The following is a 14017-nucleotide window of genomic DNA, read 5'->3' as shown; positions in this document are numbered from 1 at the left end:
GATGTCATCTGTAACTGATATAGGACAGGTTGATGACCACCTGTGTGGTTGCAGTGCTTAGTGGTAGCAGTAAGTGAGTAAGCAAGTCTCTTTCCTTTAGTTGTCTTCTTGAACAGATTAGGCTAATAGGTTAAGGGCAATATTAATTCTATCTCATGGGTGCTCAATGGCTGTTCTAGTATGCATCACCTTAAGTATATTTTATGGATTTTGGGTAGTGTCCCAGTGGTCTCATACTACTAAATTTGCCAGTGGAACAATCATTTATAATTACCCTAATGGTGATTCCTCGATGAGCAGACTGGCATATGACTTCCACACATCTTTCCCCTACTTTGGGCTTGCTTGGCTCACCATACCATATCTTGTTTGAGACACTTTCCCCAGACACTGTCAAAGCAGAAGTTGAATTAAGTTTATCCTTTATATGTCTAGTTTACTAGCATGTAGGAGCCCTCTTTGTGACACTGTTCCAGTTTTTGCACTCTGCTCAATTTTCTCTGATTTCCAGCTTTTGGGAGATCCAGCTGAAAGACATCTTTTTAATAATCTCTAGCTGAAGACAACTTAAGTTAAAAATGCAACTCAATTATTCTTTGTTCTTATAGGATCCTTGATGGTTCTTTCACAATTTCTGCTTTTAAATAATAAACAGGAATACACTGAATTGAGAATATTAAAAATTGATTAGAATTCTTAGTTAATTTTCAACTTAACTTCCAGCATATTAATATATTGTAACCAAAATTCCTTGAAAACATGATCTCCTAATTAACTTCTGATTATGCATTTCTAATGTAATTACTGATGCATATGAACCCTTGAACAGAGACCATAGGTAGCTACACCAGGTTTATTAGGATCAAGGCAAACTCTGGAATGTTAACACGAGCATGCTGAACCAAGGTTTTGACCAACCTTGCCAACATATATTTCCAAAATTCTTTCCCGGCGTACTAATTTTGTTGGTTCATCTTAATCAGGTGCTTCTCTTTGTCCAGGCATTGATGGCGACAGTATTTTCCTATTTGCAGATACAGTATGCACCCAGTGGCCAGTTTATTAGATATCTCCGGCACCTCATGGCCTTCTGCCGCTGCAACTCCATCCATGTCAAGGTTCGATGTGTTGTGCACTCAGAGATGCTCTTCTGCACACCACCATTGTAACACATGGTTATTTGAGTTATTGTTGTCTTCCTGTCAGCTTGAACCAGTATGCCATTCCCCTCTAAACTCTCTCATTAACAAGGTTTCTTCGCTCATAGAACTGCTGTTTTATGTTTTCCACACCCTCTCTGTAAACTCTAGAGACTGTTATGTGTGAAAATCCCTGCAGTTTTGAGATTTGTCTGGCACCAACAATCATTCCACGGTCAAAGTCATTTACAGTATATCATATTTCTTCCCCGTTCTGATATTTGGTCTGAACAACAACTGAACGAATTGACCATATTTATGCATTGAGTTGCTAGCATATGATTGCTTAATTATATATTCAAATTAATGAGGTGTAGAGGTGTACCTATTAAAGTGGCCAAAGAGTGTGAATATATTTTGCATTATTTGGGCTCCATCTATGTTCATTTTAATAAGCTGATGACTCAGAGCCCTGGTTGAAACAACAGGCCAGTTTTCATGAATGTCTGACGTTGCAATGAAGCAGAGGTACATACATTTGCAGCCATTATAGTGAATAATCAGAGCACATCTCTCCTCAGTTCTCTTAGGGTTAAATATAGAAGCATCATTGAGGAGAATGATTAATCCTTGTTTTGAGATGAAGGTCAATGAGTATGGTTCATTCTGGCAAGCTGAATGGAATCATCTTGCAATTGTATTTGACTGCAGCTGAAAAAATATATTTTCTTGTTTACTGGTCTTCAGTTGGTACCACTCATTTCTTTCACTTTTAGTTTGGGATCTAAACCAGGTATAGTTCTATTTACAATGAGGGAGGGGCCCTTCTATTTTAGGAGGATCAGTATCATAACAAGATAAGAGCCCATGGTATTACAGGAAAGATACCAGCATAGATAGAAAACTGGCCAACTGGCAGGGTTCAAAGAGTGGGAATAAAGGGGGTCTTATCTGGTTGGTTGTCGGTGACTAGTGGTGTTCCTCTTGGGTCAGTGTTGGGGCTGCTTCTTCTCATGTTACATGTCAATGATTTGTGTGACGGAATTAATGAATTTATGGCCAAGTTTGCAGATATTATGAAGATGGGTGGCGGAGCAGCTAGTGTTGAGGAAGCAAGGAGTCTGCAGATTGGGAGAATGAGCGTATAATTGGCAGATGGAATATTGTGAATATAGGGAGTATCGTCATGCACTTCGGTTGATGGAATAAAAACATAGACTATTTTCTAAATGGGGAGAAAATTCAAAAGTCAGAGTTGCAAAGAGACTTGGGCGTCCTCGTGCAGGATTCTTTAAAGGTCAACTTGCAGGCTGAGTCAGCGGTAACAAAGGCAAAAGCAATGTTAGCATTCATTTTGAGAGGCTTTATACAGCATTGATCAGACCACACTTGGAACATTGTCAGCAGCTTTGGGCCCTAAGAAAAGATGTGCTGGTATTGGAGAGGGTCCAGAATAGGTTCATGAGAATGATTCTGTGAATGAAAGGGTTTGCATATGAAGAGCATTTGATGGCTCTGGGCCTGTCATCGCTGGGGTTTAGAAAAATGGGGGATAGGATCTCATTGAAACCTGCTGAATATTGAAAGGCCTAGATAGAATGGATGTGGAGAGGGTGTACTGTGGGGGACGTCTTGGATCAGAGGGCACAGCCTCAGAATAGAGATGAGGAGGAATTTCTTTAGCCAGAGGCTAGTGAATCAAAGGAATTCATTGCCATAGACAGCTGTGGAGGCCAAGTCTTTGGGTATATTTAAAGCGGATGTTGATCGGTTCTTGATTAATCAGGGTGTCAAAGGTTACAGAAAGGTTACAGGCAGGAAAATGGGGTTGAGAGGGATAATAAGTCAGCCATTATAGAATGGCAGGATAGACTCAATGAGCTGAATGGCCTAACTCTGTTCCTACCTCTTATGGTCTTATAACTACATCTGGCTGGTACTCAAATGTCTGGATTTATTTGTCAAAGTACCTTTTAATCTGTTCTCTGCCTTTCTCAGCATGCAGAGCCTTAGACTCCTTTGGTTTTTAAATGTGTTTAATCACTACATTTATCTGACCCTTGGCTGTTCCTTGTTGGTACGGAATAAAAAGATGAGTTGGAGTGTTTGTCAGCTGCTCTGCAGTACAATGCAGAGTCACTTTTATGCCTATCACTGTGTCAGGGTGTGGGGCAATTTTCCATTGTTTTTCATATTCCTATCATTGTTCCAGCTGTCTGTGGGTGCTGAAAAATGCAACCAGTTCCTTAGGTGTGAGGACATTTTCCCAGTGAAATGTGATCCCTGGATTGGTATTCCCCACCCAAGGACCACTAAAACACCGGAAATTTTCCTTTTGTAAATGCCGAGTTGCTGGGGGAGGCTTCAACGCATTTTGTTAACTTGTCCATCAAGACCAAGCAATACCTATAGCCTGAAGGCATTGTGGAGAATGTGTCTATAAAATCTACCTGAGTGTATGTCTGGGATATGTGCGTGTGCGCTGTGCAGTGGCGTACAGTTTAAGTCAGCGGTCCCCAACCACCGGGCCGCAAAGCATGCGCTACCGGGCCGCGAGGAAACGATATGATTTGGCGATAGGAGTCAGCTGCACCTTTCCTCATTCCCTGTCACGCCCACTGTTGAGTTTGAACACGCGCGAGGTCATGACCCGCGAGTGATCCATGTCAGCGCGGGAAGGAGATCAATTCCTCGAGTTTGCAAATGATGGCGGGCTGAAAAGTATGTTTCAAATAACATCTCTGCCGGCATTCTGGATCAAAGTCAAGGCTAAATATCCTGATAGCCACGAAAGCACTGAAAACGTTGCTTCCATTTCCAACGTATCTCTGCAATGAATGCAACGAAAACTAAATTGTGGAATAGACTGGACATAAGGAACCAGCTTCGAGTATCGCTGTCTCCCATCACCCCTCGAATGGACCGTGTTGTTGCAGGAAAACAAGCCCAGAGCTCCCAGTGGTTCAGCGATATTGGTGTGTTGCAATGATTTTATATGTTCATACGGGGAAAATATGTGCTGCGTGTTTAATATCCAAAAGATACTTAGAATGTTATGATGCTATTGACTTCTATAACCATATAACAATTACAGCAGGGAAATAGGCGATCTCTGCCCTTCTAGTCCCACCGACCTGCACTCAGCCCATAACCCTCCATTCCTTTCCTGTCTATATACCTATCCAATTTTTCATTAAATGATAATATCTAACCTGCCTCTACCACTTCTACTGGAAGTTCGTTCAACACTTACTTCAAGCTCCTCTGATAATTGACTTATCGTTATATTCATGCGAGGAAAATATGCGCTGTGTGTTTAATATTAAATTCGTTAGATAAACCCTTTTAGAAACGAAATTGAGTGTATTAGCCACTTATCACCTATATTGCGTTCGTGATGAATACTCCCGCCCCCGACAGAATCGCCAAAACCGATTGTAGGAAAACAATCGGCACGTACACGCATGTGCGCACTGGTGCCCGCGCAAGGCTTCATGGTCATTGTAGTCTTTTTCGGGGTAAATCCAACGTATTTGACGGCTACTCTTGTTCGTTGGCAACCCTATCTCCCTCCCACCGGCTGGTCCGCAAAAATATTGTTAATAAGAAACCGGTCCGCAGTGCAAAAAAGGTTGGGAACCCCTGGTTTAAGTGGTGCCTGAGTAATGGTGTCCTATAGCTAGAACTGCTGTTCTCAAATTTCTTTTTGCTCTCTAGACACTTGGTTACTGTGGATAATTAGTTTTAAGTAGGTTCCTCTTAACAGCAGCACCCAAAAAAACAGTAGATAAAGTTCCCATGAATTGAGGCATACATGAGTCTCTGGATATCTGAGCTGGGTGTTATGTGTGAGAACAAGACTAAAACTGCATGGGACTGGGCTGGCAAGTGAACGAGGTAGAAAATATGTCATGATCTTACTGATGAGAGAAGAGCGTGGAGGGCCAATGGCCCAAGCTTCTTCCTATTTCTTGTATCCTTTATGTGTTGCCCAATGTGATTAAAATGTGTATGAAGACAAGAATGATATGAAGTACATTATTCCTTCAGATCAGGAACCAGCTTGTAGCCATGCCTGATCTGTTGCCAAGTTTTCAAAATCACTAAATGAGAAACAAAAATGTCTTTAAAAATTGTTCAAAATTTGCTTGAAACCACACTGTATTTCTGAATTGCAGCAATGACTTTTGGAAGTTAAGCATCATGTTTCATGTTAATGTTGATCATGTTAAGCATCAGAGTGCTTAAGGAAGTGGCCCAAGAAATAGTGGATGCATTAGTGATAATTTTTCAAAACTCGTTAGATTCTGGACTAGTTCCTGAGGATTGGAGGGTGGCTAATGTAACCCCACTTTTTAAAAAAGGAGGGAGAGAGAAACCGGGGAATTATAGGCCGGTTAGCCTAACGTCGGTGGTGGGGAAACTGCTGGAGTCAGTTATCAAGGATGTGATAACAGCACATTTGGAAAGCGGTGAAATGATCGGACAAAGTCAGCATGGATTTGTGAAAGGAAAATCATGTCTGACGAATCTCATAGAATTTTTTGAGGATGTAACTAGTAGAGTGGATAGGGGAGAACCAGTGGATGTGGTATATTTGGATTTTCAAAAGGCTTTTGACAAGGTCCCACACAGGAGATTAGTGTGCAAACTTAAAGCACATGGTATTGGGGGTAAGGTATTGGTGTGGGTGGAGAATTGGTTAGCAGACAGGAAGCAAAGAGTGGGAATAAACGGGACCTTTTCAGAATGGCAGGCGGTGACTAGTGGGGTACCGCAAGGCTCAGTGCTGGGACCCCAGTTGTTTACAATATATATTAATGACTTGGATGAGGGAATTAAATGCAGCATCTCCAAGTTTGCGGATGACACGAAGCTGGGTGGCAGTGTTAGCAGTGAGGAGGATGCTAAGAGGATGCAGGGTGACTTGGATAGGTTGGGTGAGTGGGCAAACTCATGGCAGATGCAATTTAATGTGGATAAATGTGAAGTTATCCACTTTGGTGGCAAAAATAGGAAAACAGATTATTATCTGAATGGTGGCCGATTAGGAAAAGGGGAGGTGCAACGAGACCTGGGTGTCATTATACACCAGTCATTGAAAGTGGGCATGCAGGTACAGCAGGCGGTGAAAAAGGCGAACGGTATGCTGGCATTTATAGCGAGAGGATTCGAGTACAGGAGCAGGGAGGTACTACTGCAGTTGTACAAGGCCTTGGTGAGACCACACCTGGAGTATTGTGTGCAGTTTTGGTCCCCTAATCTGAGGAAAGACATCCTTGCCATAGAGGGAGTACAAAGAAGGTTCACCAGATTGATTCCTGGGATGGCAGGTCTTTCATATGAAGAAAGACTGGATGAACTGGGCTTGTACTCGTTGGAATTTAGAAGATTGAGGGGGGATCTGATTGAAACGTATAAGATCCTAAAGGGATTGGACAGGCTAGATGCGGGAAGATTGTTCCCGATGTTGGGGAGGTCTAGAACGAGGGGTCACAGTTTGAGGATAGAGGGGAAGCCTTTTAGGACCGAGGTTAGGAAAAACTTCTTCACACAGAGAGTGGTGAATCTGTGGAATTCTCTGCCACAGCAAACTGTTGAGGCCAGTTCATTAGCTATGTTTAAAAGGAAGTTAGATATGGCCCTTGTGGCTACAGGGGTCACGGGGTATGGAGGGAAGGCTGGGTTCTGAGTTGGATGATCAGCCATGATCATAATAAATGGCGGTGCAGGCTCGAAGGGCCGAATGGCCTACTCCTGCACCTATTTTCTATGTTTCTATGTTTCTATGTTTCACCTAAACTCATTCTCTTACCACCGGGTACCAAATTTCCCATTTTATCTGCACCAGAGCATCATATATTGACATGACTGAGAACAGAGGCAACCAGGCCTCAAGTCTATTGAAAATTGTTTAAAGAGAGATTTAGCCACATAATTTTCTGGTGATGATGTAAAAGAAAGAAAAAAACTTTGTTTTCTGCAAAATTTGCTACAAGGGCTGATGTATCTGATTGACCTAATACATAAGTTTTATGCAAAGTGATTCAAATATAAGCGATTTGCACTTCTAGTTAATCGATTGCATTGACCCAATTGATTTCAATACATTTTAATTTTGAACACATAAGTTTTAAGTGGATGCAAATTATTTTAAGAAAACTGCAATTGGCAGTTGTAAATGAATCTGAATTTAATAATGCATAAATTTTAACAGGTTTTATTTGAACATTTTGCAAATTGGTTTAATTATCTCAGTGTTGAATATTGTATAATTTTAATTGCTTTCCTGAGGAGGATGCCCATGTCTGAAAGTATTTTATAACATTGCCATCCTCCTGCTGACAGACAGTAGAGAACATAATCCCGTGAATATGGAGCCTCCTGGACATCCTTGAGTGAAGAATGACAAAGATGCACGGGCAGCTTAGCTGAAGCCCACTCTTCATGGGCACTGAGGAAGCCAGTCTGTTAGGTTTATTTCCTAAAACAAAATCTATTTTTTTTCTCTCTCAGCAGATTAACTACATATGTACAGTACTTTGGTATCTCACTTAACTATCAGGATGCAAACCCAGGAAAAGAAAACACTATTATAACCAGAGCTAAAAGGGTTCATTATAGCAATGGAGATGTGTTATTGACACTGTTACTGTACCAGGAACTGAACACAAATTGAGCACTGAATTGCCTTACAGTTCAGTGTGGAGGTTGTTTGTGATGGCTCATGTTGGGTGGACCAGAGTGTGCAGTACCACTGGCAAAGGTGAGATGTGGATGTGCATTCTGCAAGCAGGGTGAATGTGGACCATTGCTAGAAACTGGCAGTAGCTGCCTCATGTGTTGGAAGACACGCGGACCCTCATCATCGTCCATTGGCTGTGATAGAAGTTGCACTCTTCTCCTCTCTGCTTGGCTGCAGTATTCTCACTAGCTCTGTTGTTTCTCAATGGTAATAAGTAACCACTGCAGAATTTGATTTTGTTAAACTAAGTCTTTATTTAGATTATTCTCCACAGCCTTCTAGAAAATTCCAAAACTTCAGGATCCTCTGGCAGGAGAAATTCCTCCACATCCCCATTATAAATGGACTGCCTTTATTTTGAACTAATGTTCCCTATTCTTTGATTGCCCAAGAGGAATCAACCCCTCTACTATGTCAACACCTCTCATCTACCATTTTTTTCTCAACATGCTGAACTTTTCCTCAGAAGGTAATTCCTTCTTTCCACAAACCAACCCAGTGAACTTTTCTGAGCTGCCTTCAATGCAAATATTTCCTTAAAGAAGGAAAATAAACTCATAAAAACGATATGCAGTATTCCAGGTATGGTTCCACCATTGCATTGTAGGAGTTTTACCTCCATTTGTCCTCAGCTTCCATTGCAATAAACGGCAATATTCCATTTGCTATCCTGATGACTTACTGTATATATAAATAAACTTTCTACTTTATATATCTGAGGACACTTAGACACACCTCTACCATGGTATTCTATAGTCTCCCTCCAGTTAACAATATATTGCTTTTCCATTTTCCCAGGCAAAGTAGTACCCCTGCTGTGGGGCACAGGCTGCCAACAGCAGCTCGCAGAGTTCTCTGTCCTGGACCTTAAGTCGATCGTCCCTTTGGGTTCTGCTTTCACCGCTTGACTTCATGCATCTTCTCAGCAAAGATCCTTCTTCTCCCAGCAATGAAGTTTTTAAGAGCTTCTATTGGTATTTATGCGAGTCCAGCTTTTATGGGAAGGGGTTGCTAGCCCCATGCCCTATCCTTCACTTTTTGCAGCCAGGCTTGGGATTGTCCATGGGGGAGTTAGGCAAAACAGATAATCTCATTATTTCCCCACATCTTTGTCCATTTACTTAACCTACTCGTATCCCTTTGTAGACTCATGTCCTTGTCACAATGCTTTTCCTATTTCTTTTCTACCTGCAACAAATTTGGTTAAATTATCCTCATTGCTACGTCATTGATGTAGACTGGAAACAGTTGAAGCTCCTGCCATTTGATCTCTGGGATGCTCATCAACCCGAAACCAATTCACTAATTCTGACCTCTGTCTCCCTTTACTTAGGAAATCCTCTATCCCTGCTAATATATTACCTACAGTGCTGCAAGCTCTTGCCTCATATGGCACCTAAGAGAACACTTTCTGGAAAATGAAACTCAAATCCCCTTTATATGTCTTTCATGTTACATCCCAAAAAACACTGATAAATTTGTCAAACTCTATTTAGATTCCTGACACTACGGCACAGAAATAGGCCCTTTGGCCTAAATAAACTATGCCAAACTATTAATCTGTCTAGGCCCATGGATCTGCACCCAGACCATTGGCCTCCATACACCTTCCATCCCTGTTCCTATCCAAATTTCTCTGAAATATTGAAATCGACCCCACATTCACCACTTCCGCTGGCAGTTCATTCCAAACTCTCACCACTCTCTGAATAAAGAAACTCACCCTCATGTTCCCCTTAAACATTTCACATTTTCCCCTTAAACAATTACCCCTAGGTCTAGTCTCACCTTACCTCAGTGGAAAAAGCTTGCTTACATTTATTCTATTGATACCTCTCATAATTTTGTATACCTCTATGAAATTTCCCCTCATGCTATGCTTGAGGGAGTAAAGTCCTAACCGATTCATCCTTTCCCTACACTCAAACCTTCAAGTCTTGGCAATATCATTGTAAATTTTCTCTGCACTCTCTCAATCTTATTAATAACTTTCCTGTAGGTAGGTGGCAAGAACAATGCTTCAAATTAGGCCTCACCATTGTTTTAAATAACTTCAATATAACATCCCAACTCCTGTACTCAATTTATGGAAACCAATATGCCAAAAGCTCTCTTCACAACCCTATGATGCTACTTTTAAGGAATTACACATCTGTATTCTCAGATCCATCTGTCCTACTGTACTGCTCAGTGCCCTACCACTCACCATGCAAGTCCTAACCTGGTTTGTATTCCCAAAGTGCAAAACCTCAGACCTGTGAGCATTAAATTCTACCTGCCATTTTTTAGCCCATTTTTCCAGCTGGGCCAGATCCTGCTGCAAGCTTTGATAGTTTTCCTCGCTGTCCACTACGCCTGCAATCATGATCTCATCAGCAAATTTGCTGATACAGTTTACTACATTACCACAGATCGCTGATACTGATGATGCCACGGGGTGCCATGGTAGCGTTGCAGTTAGTGTGATGCTGTTACAGCACGGGGCGTCAGAATTTGGAGTTCAATTCTGGCGCTGTTTGTAAGAAATTTGTATGTCCTCCCCACAAATGCGTGGGTCTCCTCTCCATGCTTTGGTTTCCTACCACATTCCAAAAGCGTACTGCTGAGTAGGTTAATTGGTCATTGTAAATGGTCCTGTGAGTAGCTCAGGTTAAAGAGGTGTGTTGCTGGGCTGTGAGGGCCTGCCTGTTCCATGCTGCACCTCTAAAAAAAATAAAAAATATCAAACAATAATAGACCCAGCACCAAACCCTGTGGCACACCAATAATTACAGGCCTCCAGTCAGAGAGGGAACCACTCTCTGGCTTCTGCCACGAAGCCAATGTCTAATCTAATTTACTATCTCATCCTGAATGCCAAGCGATGGAACTTTTTGACCAACCTCCTAGGATGGTCAAAAGAATGTAAATTTTCTCTGCATTCTTTCAATCTTATTGATATTTTTCCTGCAGGTAGGTGACCAGAATTGCACATAATACTCTAAATGCCTCACCAATGTCTTATACAACCTCAACATTCCAACTCCTGTACTCGATAATTTATGAAAGCCAATATGTCAAAAGCACTATTTACAACACTATCTACTTCTAATTCCACTTTCAAGGAATTATTGACCTCTCTCTTCCACTGCATTATAAATTCTATGAGATTTACAGGAAAATGTTGTTTTCTGCTTGGCATTGCTGTCTGCTGCACCTCCAACAGAGCCCCTAGGTCAGCTGCAGGTCATCAGCCAGGGACCACTGCTCATTGATGTTTTACTCCCTTATGCCTGGTACATCGGGTGACAGGGACGTCTCCTTGGCACCCCCTGCAATTTCCAGTAGGCTTAGTCATTTCCCCCAGTTTCCGTCCTTCCAAAAGCTGCTCTTTTCTGCCTCTTCAGCCAACTCTCTGGTGGCCCTCCTGAGCCTCGTTCCAGTCACTGCCATATCATAAAGCAACCTTGTCATCTTCCACCTCTTCCGCCTGTGGGCAGCCCCCACTCCTCCCTCTCATGGAATGGTTAACTCAATGAGGACTATCAGTACTACGTCTGGGCGGAGAGATGTGGTGGTGATTTCCATGGGGAACCGTAGCTGTCTGCCGAGATCTGCCCTCGTGTTCCACTCCTTGCCTGTGGAGAGGAGGCCTGAAGGTGCTCTTGGGCGGGTGCATTCAGTGCTTTTATCAGCCTTAACAAAAGGGATGAGTTGTCATTCCGCTGGGGAAAGGCTGTTTCTGGCATCCTGTCTGCAGGCCCCCAGGATCTCCCTCAGCTTCTTTAGGACGTAGTTGTGCTGCCACTGTAGCACCCTTGGGACAGTCCAGTCTCGCATCCTGCCAGGATGTGTTGGAGTTTGGCATTAGGGGTATCACACAGGGGCAGCTATCCTCACTGCCAAACCAGTGGTGAAGATTTCAGGGCAGGGCAAAGTATCGTAGGTTATCCTGATGAGGAAGCAGAGTCTGGTTTGTAGGACCTTCCACAGGTCAGACCAGCTGAATGACCTGTTGATGGCGCCCTCCAATGTTGTCCAGATTTCCTGGTGGCCTTGTGCCGCTGCCTTCACCCTGTAGTACTCTTGCTCTGTCCTTGTCAGCTCCTCCACCACCATAGTTTTCCTACCTTTCTTCGAGGCCTTGGACTAGAAATGTGCTGCCTTCTCCCAGCCAAGTCCTGTACATCCAGCCTGGACTCTGCCAACAACCTCTTGGTGCTGCAGCCTGGTCTGCTTCAGCTTGAGCTCTCCATTTACAGCCGGTATGGATTGAGGGATTTGTACTCCTCACCAATGGGTCACTGGACTCCTTCAGCATAACGGTCTGTCGGGTTTTCTCTTGCATGTACCCCAGGCCGATGGATCTTAGTGGCAGCTGCAACATTCTTCCTGAAGAGGCCAGTGTCTGAGAAATACCGGGGCAGCCCCCGTCATTTCCGGATGTACCCTGGTTTGTCCTTCCAAAGTGCAACACCTCAGACCTGTCTGCATTAAATTCCATCTGCAATTCTTCCAGCTGACCCAGATCCCACTGCAAACTTTGTTAGCCTTCCTACACCCCCACTTTGGTGTTATCCACAAATTTGCTGATTAAGTTTACTACATGATCATTCAGATCATTGATATAGATGACAAACAACAATGGACCCAGCAATAGAAACAGTGGTGCTAGAAAGTTGGTGGACCCTGTAGAATTTTCTCTATTTCTGCATAAATATGACCTAAAATGTGATCAGATATTCACACAAGTCCTAAAACTAGATAAAGAGAACCCAATAAATAACACAATACATTATATTTATTTATCTGAGAAAAATGATCCAATATTACACATAATTGTTGGAAAAAGTACATGAATCTCTGGGGTAATGCCTTCTACAAAAGCTATTTGGAGTCAGATGTCAGATGAGATTGGAGGTGAGGGTTGTAGAGGGGCCCTGCGCTATAAAAAAAACACAAATTCAGGTTAATGACGGATCCTGCTCTTCTCAAGACCTGCTTATGTGCACCATGCCTCGATCAAAATAGCTTTCAGATGAATTAGAAGAATTGTAGAAATGCATGAAGCTGGAAAAGGCTACAAAAGCATTTCTAAAGACCTGAGTGTTCATCAGTCCACAGTAAGGAAAAATGTCTACGAATGGAGGAAACTCAGTACTGTTGCTACTCTCTCTAGAGGTGAGCATCCTGCAAAGATCACACCAAGAGCACAACATGCAATGCTGAAGGTGGTGTGTAAAAAAAAAACAAGCATAACAGCAAAAGACCTGCAGAAATCTCTAGAACTTGCTAAACTCTCTGTTCATGTGTCCATTACAAGAAAAACACTGAACAAGAATGTGTTCATGGAAGAACACCACAGAGGAAACCACTGCTCCCTTCCCCACCCCCAAAAAAAACTTTGCTAGACGTTTCAAATTTACAAGGCACCATCTGGATGTTCTGCAATGCTTCTGGGACAATATTCTGTGGACAGATGAAACAAAAGTTGAACTTTTTGGCAGAAATGCACACCACTATGTTTGGAGGAAGAAGGGCACTGCTCAGCAACACCAAAATTTCATCCCAACTGTAAAGCATGGTGGAAGGAGCATCATGGTTTGGGGCTGCTTTGCTGCCTCAAGGCCTGGACAGCTTGCAATCATTGAGGGAACGGTGAATTCAAAATTCAAGACATTTTACAGGAGAATATCAGGGCAGTCCATCACCTGAAGTTTAATAGAAGTTGGATAATGCAAAAGTCAATGATCCAAAAGGCAAGAGTAAATTAATAACAGAATGGTTTAAAAGAAAATCCATATTTTGGAATGACTGAGTCAAAGTCCTGATCTTAATCTTATAGAAATGTTGTGGAAGGAACTGAAGCAAGCAGTTCATGCAAGGAAGCCCACCAGCATCCTAGAGTTGAAGCAGTTTTGTAAGGAGGAATGGCCTAAAATTTCTCCAAGCTGACGTGTAGGACTGATCAACAACTTCTGGTTGAAGTTATTGCTGTACAAAGAGGTCACACCAGTTACTGAAAGCAAAGGTTCACACACTTCTTTCAACAAATACATGCAATATTGGATTATTTCTCCCTCATTAAATGAACAAGTGTAACTTTTTTGTGTTATTTATTTAATTGGGTTCTTTTTATCTAGTTTTTGGACTT

This window comes from Mobula hypostoma, chromosome 4, assembly GCF_963921235.1.
Source record: "Mobula hypostoma chromosome 4, sMobHyp1.1, whole genome shotgun sequence".
Lineage (NCBI taxonomy): Eukaryota > Metazoa > Chordata > Chondrichthyes > Myliobatiformes > Myliobatidae > Mobula > Mobula hypostoma.
Note: the sequence above shows the minus strand (reverse complement) of the source record.